Source organism: Gossypium raimondii, chromosome 11, assembly GCF_025698545.1.
Source record: "Gossypium raimondii isolate GPD5lz chromosome 11, ASM2569854v1, whole genome shotgun sequence".
Lineage (NCBI taxonomy): Eukaryota > Viridiplantae > Streptophyta > Magnoliopsida > Malvales > Malvaceae > Gossypium > Gossypium raimondii.
The window spans coordinates 20,250,623-20,264,331 of NC_068575.1; the positions used below are offsets into that span (position 1 = coordinate 20,250,623).

At 36.6% G+C, this 13,709-nt stretch overlaps 1 non-coding gene across 1 annotated transcript; it reads right to left on the reverse strand.

Moving 5' to 3' along the window:
* Positions 1-13,125: 13,125 nt before the first annotated feature.
* On the reverse strand, positions 13,126-13,232 carry LOC128035220 (small nucleolar RNA R71). The gene has a single exon (XR_008191620.1). It is a non-coding gene; the product is annotated as a small nucleolar RNA R71 (small nucleolar RNA).
* Between the last annotated feature and the right edge of the window lie 477 nt (positions 13,233-13,709).

Consider the following 13,709-nt stretch of genomic DNA (forward strand, 5'->3'; position numbering starts at 1 on the left):
ATTTCATCACGTATTTTTAATGTAGTATTATTTTATATAATAAATAAAATAGTATTAACACTTTGGGTTTATTATACATTCGTTTTAAAAATTATTATGTATTATTGTTTAATCTTCATCATGTATACGTGCACATATATATATATATATTATTTAATGTGTTGTGACTTATTCTTTATATAATATTTACTTTAAAACCTATTTGGACACTATTATTCTATGTAGTATTTATTTTAACCATATTTTAATTCCTTTCAAATATTCATTTATATATTATTTATCTAAAATATAAATATAATTTCATTTTATATATTTTTAGTTATTTCAAAACTCATACATTTGGTCCGTATTTGCCTTAAGTGACTCGTTTTCTTTTAGTTTTTGAATGTAGATAGTGATATTAGCATAATGTACAATAGAGATTATTGTTGCTATGTTTGTTAGTATTAATTCATTATTTGTTCATTATTCTTTGATATGCGTTTGAACTATATATTATCTTTTACGTCATACATCACTTTTCAATCATGTCATATTTGTAAAAATCGTGTTTTATCAAAGCACTACAATCACCCTATTTCATAATTTTCAAAAAAAGCCTCGTTCTCATAGTTCTCGAGAATTGTGCCCTCACTTACTGGGCTTCAAATTTTCCGATGAACTTAGATAATCGAGCATCCTTTTTAATCAAAACCCATAAGTAAAAAGCTCATTCTCGGGAATTCGACACGTTGTATCCTAACGCATTGGATATGACATGTTATTTTCTCGAGACGAGGATTATAAAAATAAAGGCAATGCTCGATATTTAGAAATTTTGTGAAATCGAACCCTAACTTACTGGGTTTTGATTTTCTCATTTGACTAAGATAATCGGATATCCTCCTTAAAATGCATAGGTTTTAAAAGACGAAGAATAAGCTTAATTTTGAGGATTTGGAATGTTGCACTCTAACTTACTCAGTGTAACAATTTATTTCTTTAAAATAAATGAGCTTTATCTTCCAATTCATTTTATTCAAAAAGAAATGATCGTATTTAAAATTTCGACATTAAGTAATCAACTAGGTACCAATTTTGGACATATTGAGGGTGCTAATCCTTCCTCGTGCGTAACCGACTCCCGAACCCGTTTTTCTGAATTTCGTGGACCAAACTTGTTGTTTTAATAAAATTAACCCGTTTATTAAAAACAACCACTTTTCGAGGTGACCCGATCACACCTCATCTAAAAAGATCGGTGGCGACTCCCGTTTTTTTTTGTTTTCGTCAAAACCCAAGTCGACCCCGTTTTTATCCAAAAAATGGTGTCAACAGCTTGGCGACTCAGCTGGGGAGGTAAAATAAGAGAGTCGAGCCATGTGTTGGTTACTTTGTCTTTTGTCAAAGATAGAAAACTTGACACGATCCTTGTATTGCATTTCATTTGTCTTTATTTTAGTTTTTATCATCTTGTTTGTAATTACTGCGTTTAGATGTATATTTCTGCACATTGCATTGCATGACCGTTAGTCACACCTTTTTAAGTGGGAGTGAGAAACTACGCCTTCGTGAGGTTTTCACCTCCGCATGGGATAGTGAATCGCTTCCGGGATACATCCGTACCTATGTTTTCGTGAGATTTTCATCTCCGCATGGCCATAGGGAAATGTATTCCCCTGAACCGAACTCAGTCCGTATGAGCCTATAATGGGTGAGGATCGAGGAATCTGCTGGTTCAGGTACCCTTACTTTAGAACCGAACCGCATATAATGAGCCTTAAGAGCCTACCCTAGGTAGAACCACACCGAATGCCTAGAGGTCACCCAAAAATTTGGTTTAAATTTACGGTCATTTTGTTTGTCCGTTTTTGTTACGATTATCATTACTTTGGTTTGCAATTGCTCTATTGGTTTGAATTTTGATATATTTCTGCATATTGCATTACATAATAGCTCGATTGTTCCCTTTTAAGTGGGAGTGAGAAACTACGCCTTCGTGAGGTTTTCACTTCCGCATGAGATAGTGAATCGCTTTCGGGATACATCCGTACCTATGTCTTCGTGAGATTTTCATCTCCGCATGGCCATAGGGAAATGTATTCCCCTGAACTGAACTCAGTCCATATGAGCCTATAATGGGTGAGGATTGAGGAATCTGCTGGTTCGGGTACCCGTACTTTAGAGCCAAACCTCATATAGTGGACTTCAGAACACATCCTAAGTGGAGCCACTCTAAATCCCTAGTGACTACCCGACTAGGTACTTTTGTTTTCCTTGCTTACTAGGCACTTTTGTTTTCCTTGCTTACTTCTGTTTTGTGCTAACCCCTCTTGTTGTGTTTTGGTTATAATTGCATTGCATCTGCATCTTAGGAAAGAGATATTGATTCAAGTTTGATTACTAACTTAGAAAGCTTGTCGTGGAATACGAATTCCTTGATAAAGTGGAAAACAATATGACTGCATGAATATATTCTGAGAAACACAAGAATGGCGATGGAAGAGTTCGTGACCCTGCTTCGTGGCCTGAGGATTCAAGGCAATTGTCTAAGAGCCTTCAACATTCCACCCCTTAAAGAGCCGGACGAGCCTTATGAGGACGGGCAGGTGATGGATTGCAACCAAGATCAAGAGTGGAGCTAGCAATGGCATCTATTAGCAAGATTACCTCAAACATGCGGATGAAGAAAAAGACCGATGTTGTTTCTTGGAATATGAAGGTGAAGCCGTACATGTATCCATTTTATGTAAGGGAATTTGCTTTCTAGAAAAGTTTTCTAAATGTAATTGAATCAGAATCAACGTCTCTTTAGGCATTCATTTCATGCATTTGCATTACATTGTATTACATACATTAAAATCTATTGAAAGAGTCTAAACAAGTAAATTTATTTCAGCTAACCTGGAAAACCAACCAACCAAACACCCTTACGATATCCAAACAAAGGTTAGAAAAATAGAACGAAGGTTGGAAAAGTTAGAGCGAATGCAGATTCAGATGCAGAAGCAATTCACTGAATTTCAACAGGAGATGAGAGATCAGATGCTAGAATTACGGAGAACTATGATAAACCAGTTCAATCGATTGCTAGCTAGAAAGGCAAAAGAAGTGAATGACCCGGTGGTTTACTTTGGGGTCGATAATGAGGATCTTGTCTATTCCTTAGATTGTACTCCGACAAGTGTCCAGGTTCAGCCAGATGGGCGTCCGCAAGGAGCACTTTTTACTATCAGATCCTAACACTATCAGACTGGTACATCGACACCAGTGAATTGCCTGACAGGCTTAGGATCCAATTTGAGGAATGATTTAGCTAATCCTGTTGCTAATCTAGCCGAAATAAAGAAGATGAGGGTAGAGTACCCAGATACTATAAAGGCCCCAAGGAAGAAGGGGAATAAAAGGGATAATGTAGGTGGATATAACAAGGGTCACTCAAAACCAATCACTGTGGGCAGGCCAAAGACGGAGACCACCAGCCATCAGAGCCCTTTAAAGCAAGAATCTGGAGTAAAACCAGGTACTGAGAAGTCTCAATTTGCACCAATCCCAATGTCGTACCAGGAGTTGTATCATAGTTTATTTGACGCACATGTTGTCTCCCCTTTCTACTTGAAGCCTTTACAACCTCCGTATCCCAAATGGTACGACACAAATGCGCAATGTGACTACCATGCAGGAATTACGGGGCATTCAATAGAGAATTGCACTGCCTTTAAAAAGTTGGTCGAAAGGTTTATCAATATGGGCATTGTCAAATTTGATGATTCAATCAGTACAGAAAACCCGCTGCTCAATCATACGAATAATGAAGGGAATGCGATGAATGAAGAAATGTTGGGAAATGTTCACATCAGTGCCGAATATGAAGAAACAACTGAAGAAGAGATCTTATTAGATGTTCACCCTTCTAAACTTGAGAGTGTTCTGAATAATTACACTGCAGAAGAGACCTCTGTAGTATTTAGAGCTTACTCAGAGTAATATTCAGAACACACTTGTTGCTTTTAGCCTAGAGGCAATAAGAACTCTTTTGTGAAATAGGCTCATGTCTGAAAGTCATTATTCTAATAAAATACATCTTTGCATTCCTTTTTGAGCCAATATTCTTTCATTCTTTTTGAACAATTATTTCTGAATATCTCATTCTTTTGGATTTTCTTCCACATCATTCATTCATTCATAATCATATTGTATAAATAATTATTCATAAATGTATACATTCCTTTTGTATATTCTTTGGTGCTTATTATGAGTCCTCAAATATCAATGACATGAATGAAACTGCTGCAAACTCAGATTTTCTTTTTGAGCGGGGCATGTGTTCAGAGGGATCTCAGGGCTTTGAAAATGACAAAGATTGTAGTTTATCTCCCGACTTGTTAAAGATGGTTGAACAAGAGGATAGACAGATCCTACCTCACAAGGAATCATCAGAAATTGTGAGCTTGGTGAAGATTAGAATTGACCTGACCGCAGAGACGAAGCAACACCTTATTGAGGCACTTCTAGATTTCGAAGATATCTTTGTAGGATCATACCAGGATATGCTTAGGTTAAACGCCGATAATGAAATCACAACAAACATGATGTCGAAATTTGCGATGAACGATGTAATTCTTTACCGGTAATGCCCTTCTCGTGGAGTCGACATAGTTTTGCCCAATTGAAGTCAAATTTCCATCTCTTCAAGTTGTTGTTGGGTCCATCCCGATTAAAGAGGAAGATCCAAAGTTTTTGTCAAAGTTGCATCCCAAAAGGCTCAGATCAAAAAGTGAAGAAAAAGAAAAATCAAAATCAAAGTCAAAATGAAAATGAAAATGAAAAAAATAAAAAAACAAAAAACAAAAAGAAGAAAGAAGGAAAAAATCAAAATCAAAATCAAAATCAAAATGAAACTGAGAAAAAGAAAGAAGAATGAAAAAGAGAAATCTAGATGAAAAAATCAGAATGAAAAAGAAAAAGAAAAATAAAAGGAAAGGCCAAAGCGAAACCCGCAAAGGGCACTTTGTGACCAAATGAGGTTTTGAGTTGAAAACCCAAAAAGGGCGACTCAAATTTCGAGCACAATGAGGCATGGACATCACCATTATCGAAGACTTCTAATGGGCATTGCTTCATTTTGAGAGGCTACTTCATGAGCCAAAGTCATCGATATCCGATCTGAAATTTGAGAAGAGGGTATTGGAGAATGCATTGAGCTTAAACAATAGCACGATCACGAGGTCTCAAATTAACTCAGAAGTGGACACCACGATTCGTCACTGAATTGCCTAGAGTTGAACATCGAAAATTGAAGGAAAATGACTGAGACTTACAAGGATTGGCATGAGAAATTACTATTTGCCTTCCTTGCTTGACGAACATCTGTACCGGGGCAATACCTTTCTCTTTGGTTTGCGGGGTTTAGGTAGTTTTACCTATTGAAATCCTTTCTCTCCGGGTATTAGTTGAGCTAGAATTGGATGAAGCAGAATGGATCCAATCGTGATGCGATCAGTTGAACCTAGGAAAAAGGTTAAAAGCTATTCTTCAGGGTCGGATGTACCAAAAACAAATGATACGAGCCCATAATGAATAGTGTCATCTCAGAGAATTCCATGAGAGGGTTGGATGTCGAAAAAGATCATTCCTCTCCAAAAGGATTCCAGGGGGAAATGAATGCCAAACCAGGAATGTCCTTACGTTGTAAAGAAGACATTCTTCAGAAGAGCACTGATCCTGAGTGAGATTGCTAGTCCTATAAACTCGGATCCAGTCAAGAAATACTTCGTTTAAAGAAGGAGAAAGGACCAAGGTGAAAACCCGCAAAGGGCACTCTGAAAAAAATGAAAAATGAAAATGAAAATTGAAAAAAGAAAATGAAAATTGAAAAATGGAGAAGCTAAGGGGAAAACCCGGAAAGGGCGCCTTAGGCAAAAGGGGATTTGAGTTGAAATATTGATTAGAATGGGGCATGAGGTGATCAGAGCAATTCAAATCTTGACCAAATTAGGCATGTGGCGATCTTGCTATGCCTGAATCAACAGGAAAGGATAGGCGACATCTTAGGGCATCGACAGAGCACTGTAGATCTCCTAAACACATGTCCAACTCAAAATGGTCTTCAGAAAGTTTGTACAGAAAAGTTCAAGCTGCGATATCTAAAGCACCCAATTCTCATATTATTTGTTGTTCTCAGAATACCTTTTATTCTTTTCCAAGATATACATTCCCAATCAATTTCTTTGTCATCCTTCTTTACTATTTTTGGATAACTTGTTCTTTCGAGCTATGCTCAGAACCAACTTTATTCTTATCCATTGTTATGACCTTCTTGCGAGCATGTCACATTGGAATAATGATTAATGGACTAATAAAACTTTTACAAAGGAAATTTTGCTTATTACTCTGAAAAGTTTCTAAATAATATAGGAGCCTAAAGTAGGATTATTGTTTAGAACACACCAATTTTAAAGGTTGGAAATTTGAGAAGGAATAGTCTAAATCTAAACTTTTTCTTTGGATTTTTGTTTTCAAATGCGTTGATTGACAAGGCGCCATGTTGGTGGCAAAGCTTAAATGAACAAGCAAGCAATGATCATCAAGCAATGGGAAGAGGTTACCTCGGAGAAGAGAGCCCTCATTTGCGCATAAGTCTTTGGTACGAACAACACCCTGAGAATGGTGTAGGAAACCAGAACGGTTCAGATCCTATATACCCGAATTGTGAAAAAGAGGACTGAGGAAAAGCCACGTATTTCTACCCTTAAATTACTGTGAGAGAATGATGGTACAAATTTTAGCGTCCCAGTGGATATAACTTTGAGGTTTACAGTGGGGACAGCCTGGCTAAATGTTTCTTCAGAAAGCGCCAGTCGAAAAGAAAGGTGTTGTAACATTTTAGTGACAAAACCTTAATAAACTTCGAGTAGTGATAACCTAAGCGGGATCACTCTCGGAAAAATAAAATTCTGCATTCATGCAAACACTATTCACACATGGCTAGTTAGGAGCATTTGATTCATTTTGATCGTGCCATCCTAATCATTAGGCATAATTAGGTTCATTATACAGGTCATGTTCCCTAGAGAACATATCAGTGAATATTTCAGATCTTATCTCCCTGAGGTTACAGTGGAGCAGATTGACGCCAGAGATCTTATCTCCCTGAGATTACAGCGGAGCAGATCGAGGACACTATCCTATCTCCCTGAAGTTATAGGGGAGCGGATTAAAATAAAGGATCCTATCTCTCTGAAGTTACAGCAGAGCAGGTCACATAAAGCCTTATCTCCCTGAAGTTACAATGGGGCAGGTTGAATATGCAGGTCTTATCTCCCTGAGGTCACAGTGGAGTAGACCGAAGAATTTCAGATCTTATCTCCCTGAGATTACAGAGGAGCAGATCGAAGCCACAAACCTTATCTCCCTGAAGTTACAGTGGGGTAGGTTGAATATGCAAGTCTTATCTCCCTGAGGTTACAGTGGAGTAGACCGAAGAATTTTAGATATTATCTCCCTGAGATTACAGAGGAGCAGATCGAAGCCACAAACCTTATCTCCCTGAAGTTACAGTGGGGCGAGTTGAATATGCAAGTCTTATCTCCCGAGGTTACAAATGGAGTAGACCGAAGAATTTCAGATCTTATCTCCCTGAGGTTACAGTGGAGCAGATTGGAGCTAGTAATCCTATCTCCCTGAAGTTACAGTGGAGCGGATTAGAATAAAGGATCTCATCTCTCTGAAGTTACAGTAGAGTAGATCGCATCAGGTCTTATCTCCCTGAGGTTACAGTGGAGTAAACCGAAGAATTTCAGATCTTATCTCCCGAGGTTACAGTGGAGCAGGTCAAGATGGTAGATCTTACCTCCTAAGCAAGAGTGGAGCGAGATCGAAAATGGCGAATCTTATTTTCCTAAGCAGGTGGTGAAGCGATTTAAGCCACCAGTCCTATCTCCCTAAGCGAGAGTGGAGCAGGTCAAAGATGTTAGATCCTATCTCCTAAGCGGTAGAGTGGAGCGGATCGAAGACAGCGAATCTCATCTTCCTAAGCAGTAGTGAAGCAGATTTAAGCCACCAGTCCTATCTCCCTAAGCAGTAGTGGAGCAGGTCAAAGATGTTAGATCCTATCTCCCTAAGCAGTAGTGGAGTAGATCGAAGACGGTAAATCTTATCTTCCTAAACAGTAGTGAAGCATATTTAAGCCACCAGTCCTATCTCCCTAAGCAGTAGTGGAGCAGATCGCATCAAGTCTTATCTCCCTAAGCAGTAGCGGAGTAGACAGAAAAAACACAAACATCGTCCCCCTGAAGTTGCTACAAAGAAGATTGAAGCTACAAGTTAGAACTCTCTGAAGTGCAGTGGAGTGGATCGAAGTAACAAGACACAGTGGACTGGAACGAAGTTATTTGAAGAAGAGAAGCACCAAAAAGTCAAGACTCAGCGAGACTGGGCAAAATTGGCCTTTCTTAGTCTTTGCTCTGTTCTCGTTACACGACAACGAGCAAAGAGGGGTAACTGTACAGGCCTATTTTTCCCGGCACGCTAGAAAATATAAAAATAAGCTAAAAAGGGTCCAGTTCATTTACAACAGGCCCGAAAGGCCAAACCAAATCAACCATGGCCTAAACTTAAAACAATTTCAAGAAAAACCTAACCCTAGCCCTTGCCTCAAGCTTGCTGCTCCCCATGTGCGCCTTGAACAAGACACCACGCCGAGGCACCGCCATCGCCATGATCGGCCTTACACCAAAATGGCAAGCCACGCCTCGCCTTCGCCAAATACACGCAAGCAACATGAAAGAAGAAACAAACAGCATCAAATATTTTTCTTTTATAAAACCCAAACAAATGTAATATCAATGGGGGCCTCAACTGTAATGGTTTTTTTCTTTATGTTTTCTTCTTTTCTTTCGGCAAAAGCTGAATACGTTGTAAAAGAGGGGGCTTTTGACAAACATTAAGAAAATAAAAGAAAGCGAAACACGTTTCTAAAAGTTTTTTTCAGATTTACATCATTTTTTCATCTTTTATTTTTATTTTTGTTTATTTTATACATTAAAATAAAATAAAAAGGAGGAGGATACTCACCGAGTCATCCGTGATCGCGTCGTCGAGGGTGACTCTCCATCTTGACACCAGATCCGAGGGGAACGAAGGTTTCCTCATCCTTTTCTTAAGTTTAGAGAGTGTTTTTGGTATTTTGGGGCTCGGATCGGGTTCGGAGATCATTTTAGGCGGAAAGGCCCATTTTGAACTCCGACCACCGTGCACGGTGGTTGACTTGACGGTGGCCCGATGATCGAGGCGGCGGACTTTGGCGAGCCACTGGGGCCTAAGAGAGAAAAGCTCTTTGTTTTTAGAAAAATGATGAAAATGAAATTTTTGGGCCTTTTTTATATTTATATTAATTATAAAAGCGCCTGTTTTGGTGGGGTGGATCCGTGTTGACCCGACCCATTACCAGGAGGATCCGCATGTTTTCCATTTTGGGGATATTTACGCAGATGGTCCTCCCTTTTGTAGCGTTCAAATCAATTTTTTTATTTCTAATTTTCGCCTTTAATTTGATGTCCGCTTCATTTCGGTCCTCGCCATAACGCTGCGTTTTGGAGGGTGGGAAATATTACCCTTTTAGTCCCCATGTCATTCGCGCTTTTTAATTCGGGCCTTTCCTTTTATTTATTTTAGATTTTTCCTTTAATTTCAGCTTTGGTGTCAATTTGATCCTCTGTTTCATTATTATTACTAATTTTGTTTAGTTTATTATCTTTACTATTGTTATCATTAGTTTTATTATTTATATGTTTATTTATCTATGTACACGTATTATAATTCTATTATTTATATTATTACTTTGAGTATTATTATATCAATGGTTAATTTCATCACGTATTTTTAATGTAGTATTATTTTATATAATAAATAAAATAGTATTAACACTTTGGGTTTATTATACATTCGTTTTAAAAATTATTATGTATTATTGTTTAATCTTCATCATGTATACTGCACATATATATATATATATATATATTATTTAATGTGTTGTGACTTATTCTTTATATAATATTTACTTTAAAACCTATTTGGACACTATTATTCTATGTAGTATTTATTTTTAACTATATTTTTAATTCCTTTCAAATATTCATTTATATATTATTTATCTAAAATATAAATATAATTTCATTTTATATATTTTTAGTTATTTCAAAACTCATACATTTGGTCCGTATTTGCCTTAAGTGACTCGTTTTCTTTTAGTTTTGAATATAGATAGTGATATTAGCATAATGTACAATAGAGATTATTGTTGCTATGTTTGTTAGTATTAATTCATTATTTGTTCATTATTCTTTGATATGCGTTTGAACTATATATTATCTTTTACGTCATACATCACTTTTCAATCATGTCATATTTGTAAAAATCGTGTTTTATCAAAGCACTACAATCACCCTATTTCATAATTTTCAAAAAAAGCCTCGTTCTCATAGTTCTCGAGAATTGTGCCCTCACTTACTGGGCTTCAAATTTTCCGATGAACTTAGATAATCGAGCATCCTTTTTAATCAAAACCCATACGTAAAAAGCTCATTCTCGGGAACTCGACACGTTGTTTCTTAACGCATTGGATATGACATGTTATTTTCTCGAGACGAGGATTTTAAAAATAAAGGCAATGCTCGATATTTAGAAATTTTGTGAAATCGAACCCTAACTTACTGGGTTTTGATTTTCTCATTTGACTAAGATAATCGGATATCCTCCTTAAAATGCATAGGTTTTAAAAGACGAAGAATAAGCTTAATTTTGAGGATTTGAAATGTTGCACTCTAACTTACTCAGTGTAACAATTTATTTCTTTAAAATAAATGAGCTTTATCTTCCAATTCATTTTATTCAAAAAGAAAGGATCGTATTTAAAATTTCGACATTAAGACATTAAGTAATCAACTAGGTACCAATTTTGGACGTATCGAGGGTGCTAATCCTTCCTCGTGCGTAACCGACTCCCGAACCCGTTTTTCTGAATTTCGTGGACCAAACTTGTTGTTTTAATAAAATTAAACCGTTTATTAAAAACAATCACTTTTCGAGGTGACCCGATCACACCTCATCTAAAAAGATCGGTGGCGACTCCCGTTTTTTTTATTTTCGTCAAAACCCAAGTCGACCCCGTTTTTATCTAAAAAATGGTGTCAACAATTTCTATCTAGCTATTGCACCGACATTAATAGACAAAAGACAACCATCCCTATGGGATCGATATTTGACAAACTCAAATCTGTCTACTATACTTGCATCAACAGTGTACGTGATAAGCCATAAAAGTAACATATTTTTAATCTAATTCTTGATGCGTTTTTCGATGATTAATTATGTAAATTAGTGAATTTGATGCTCCTAATCCTTTAAATTCGTGTCTTTCTACTTAGGAGAGCATTTGGGAGCAAAAGAGTGAAAAATGAGCCAAATTCAGGCAAATAGAGCTGATTTTAAGATCCACACGGCTTGCGCATTTCCACACAGGCTAGCTACACGCCAATGTACCAGCTTGTGCCGATATCGCACCCTGCTTCCTAAATATGCTGAAAAACTTAATTTTTAGGTTTTTTGAGCATTCTAAAGTCTATATATACCAATTAGAAGAAGACCTAAGGAGGCACTTAGAGAAGATCGAAGAAGAGACTCGAAGATTGCCATCGGAATCAACTCGAAAGTGGATTTCCTTCAATATTGAAGATCTCAATTTAATTTCCTTCGAAGTTTTATTGAGTTTCTTTATGTCTTGTTGTTATCCTAACTTTGAGATATTTTCATTCAGGATTATGAACTAAATTCCCTAATTACCTAGGGAAGATGAAACATATGATGAATCTTATTATTTGATTTCTGATTTACGCAATAAATACTTGACTCTTGTTCTCAATTATGTATGCTTATTTTTTGTTTTAATATTTCTGAGATATTAATTCAAGTTTAATGTGCTTATTTCAGTGGAGCAAAAGTCCCTATTTAAGAGTAGATCTAGCATAATTGAGTGGAGGTGCATGCAATCCTAGAAATAGGACGACATAAATCTACCGAATTAGAGTCAAATCTAATAAGGGAATCCATAGATCGAGTTAATGCGACAATATGGGTTTTAATTAGAAAGAGATTTCAATTAATCAACCTAGAGTCAGTTGTTCTTACTCTCGAAAGAGATATTAACATAATTGAGGGATTTCTATGGATCAAGACACAAATGAATAAATCGTTTAATTTAGATTCATAATAATAGGTGAAGTCTAAGTGGATTCTTTCTTGGGTATTGTCTATCTCATTGGTTATCTTCAATTATTTTCCTATTTCATTCTTTGTTGCGTTCTTACTTAGATTAGTTTAGTAATTTTAAATTAAAAACTATCATTCCAATTTGTCAGCTAAATAATAGAAAAACAGTAATTACTAATACTTTTAGTCCTCGTGGTTACGATATTCCCGACTCACCATAACTATATTATTGTTCGATAGGTGCACTTGCCTTAGTCATATTTATAGTTAGTTTAGTGATCATCAAGTTTTTGGCGCCGTTGTCATGGACTAAAATATTAGGAACACTTGATTTTTATTAATTTAGCCATTTATTTTTATTTCATTTTATTTTTGTTTTTAGTTTAATTTAGGCAGAGTCAACAAAGTATAGTAGACGAGCAAGAGGACGTGATTATTATTACTGAAGAGATGGGTGATAATCAGAATAATTAGCTACCTCCTGTAGTTGCTGCAAATCTAGATCTTGCTCATCGTACTATGTACGATTATGCCAAGCTCACTCTGACTGGGGCTGAATCGAGTATTATGAGACCTACCATTGCTGCAAATAATTTTGAACTGAAGCCGAACACTATTCAGATGGTACAACAATTTGTTCAATTCGATGGTTTGCAAGACGAAGATCGAAATACTCATTTGGCTAATTTTCAGGAAGTCTGTGATACTTTTAAGATAAATGGCGTTTCTAACAATGCCATTCGCCTACGGTTATTCCCTTTCTCGTTGAGGAACAAAGCTAAACAGTGGTTAAATTCTTTACCACGAGGTTTTATCACTACATGGGATCAAATGATCGAGAAATTCCTACTGAAGTACTTTTCACTGACTAAAACGACCAAGTTGAGGAATGATATCTCTTCCTTCGTTCAAATTGACTTAGAAACCCTATATGATGCATGGGAGAGGTATAAGGACTTATTGAGACGGTGCCCTCACCATGGGTTACATTTATGGCCACAAGTTTAAACTTTTTACAACGGTTTGAATCCCTCAACTAGATAGTTAATCGATACAGTAGCCAGTGGTACTCTGAACAATAAAACACCAGAAGCAGTGTATGAATTTATAATGGAGATGATACTGAATAATTATCAGTGGCAAGTCATAAGGACAAAGCCGATGAAAGCAGCCGAAGTTTTTAACTTAGATGCAGTCACCATGTTATTGAATCAGGTAGAACTTTTAAATACGAAAATTGATGGTTTATGTGTTTCTACGCAGGTACATCTGGTGATGCAATGCGATATGAATGGAGGAGGAATGAACAATCTAGAATATTTACCCTACAGTCCTAGCACAGAGAACGAACAAATCAACTATATGGGTAATAATTCTAGGCCTCAAAATAATCCTTATAGTAACACCTATAATGCAGGTTGGAGGAACCATCCCAATTTCTCTTAGGGTGGTCAAGGAAATCA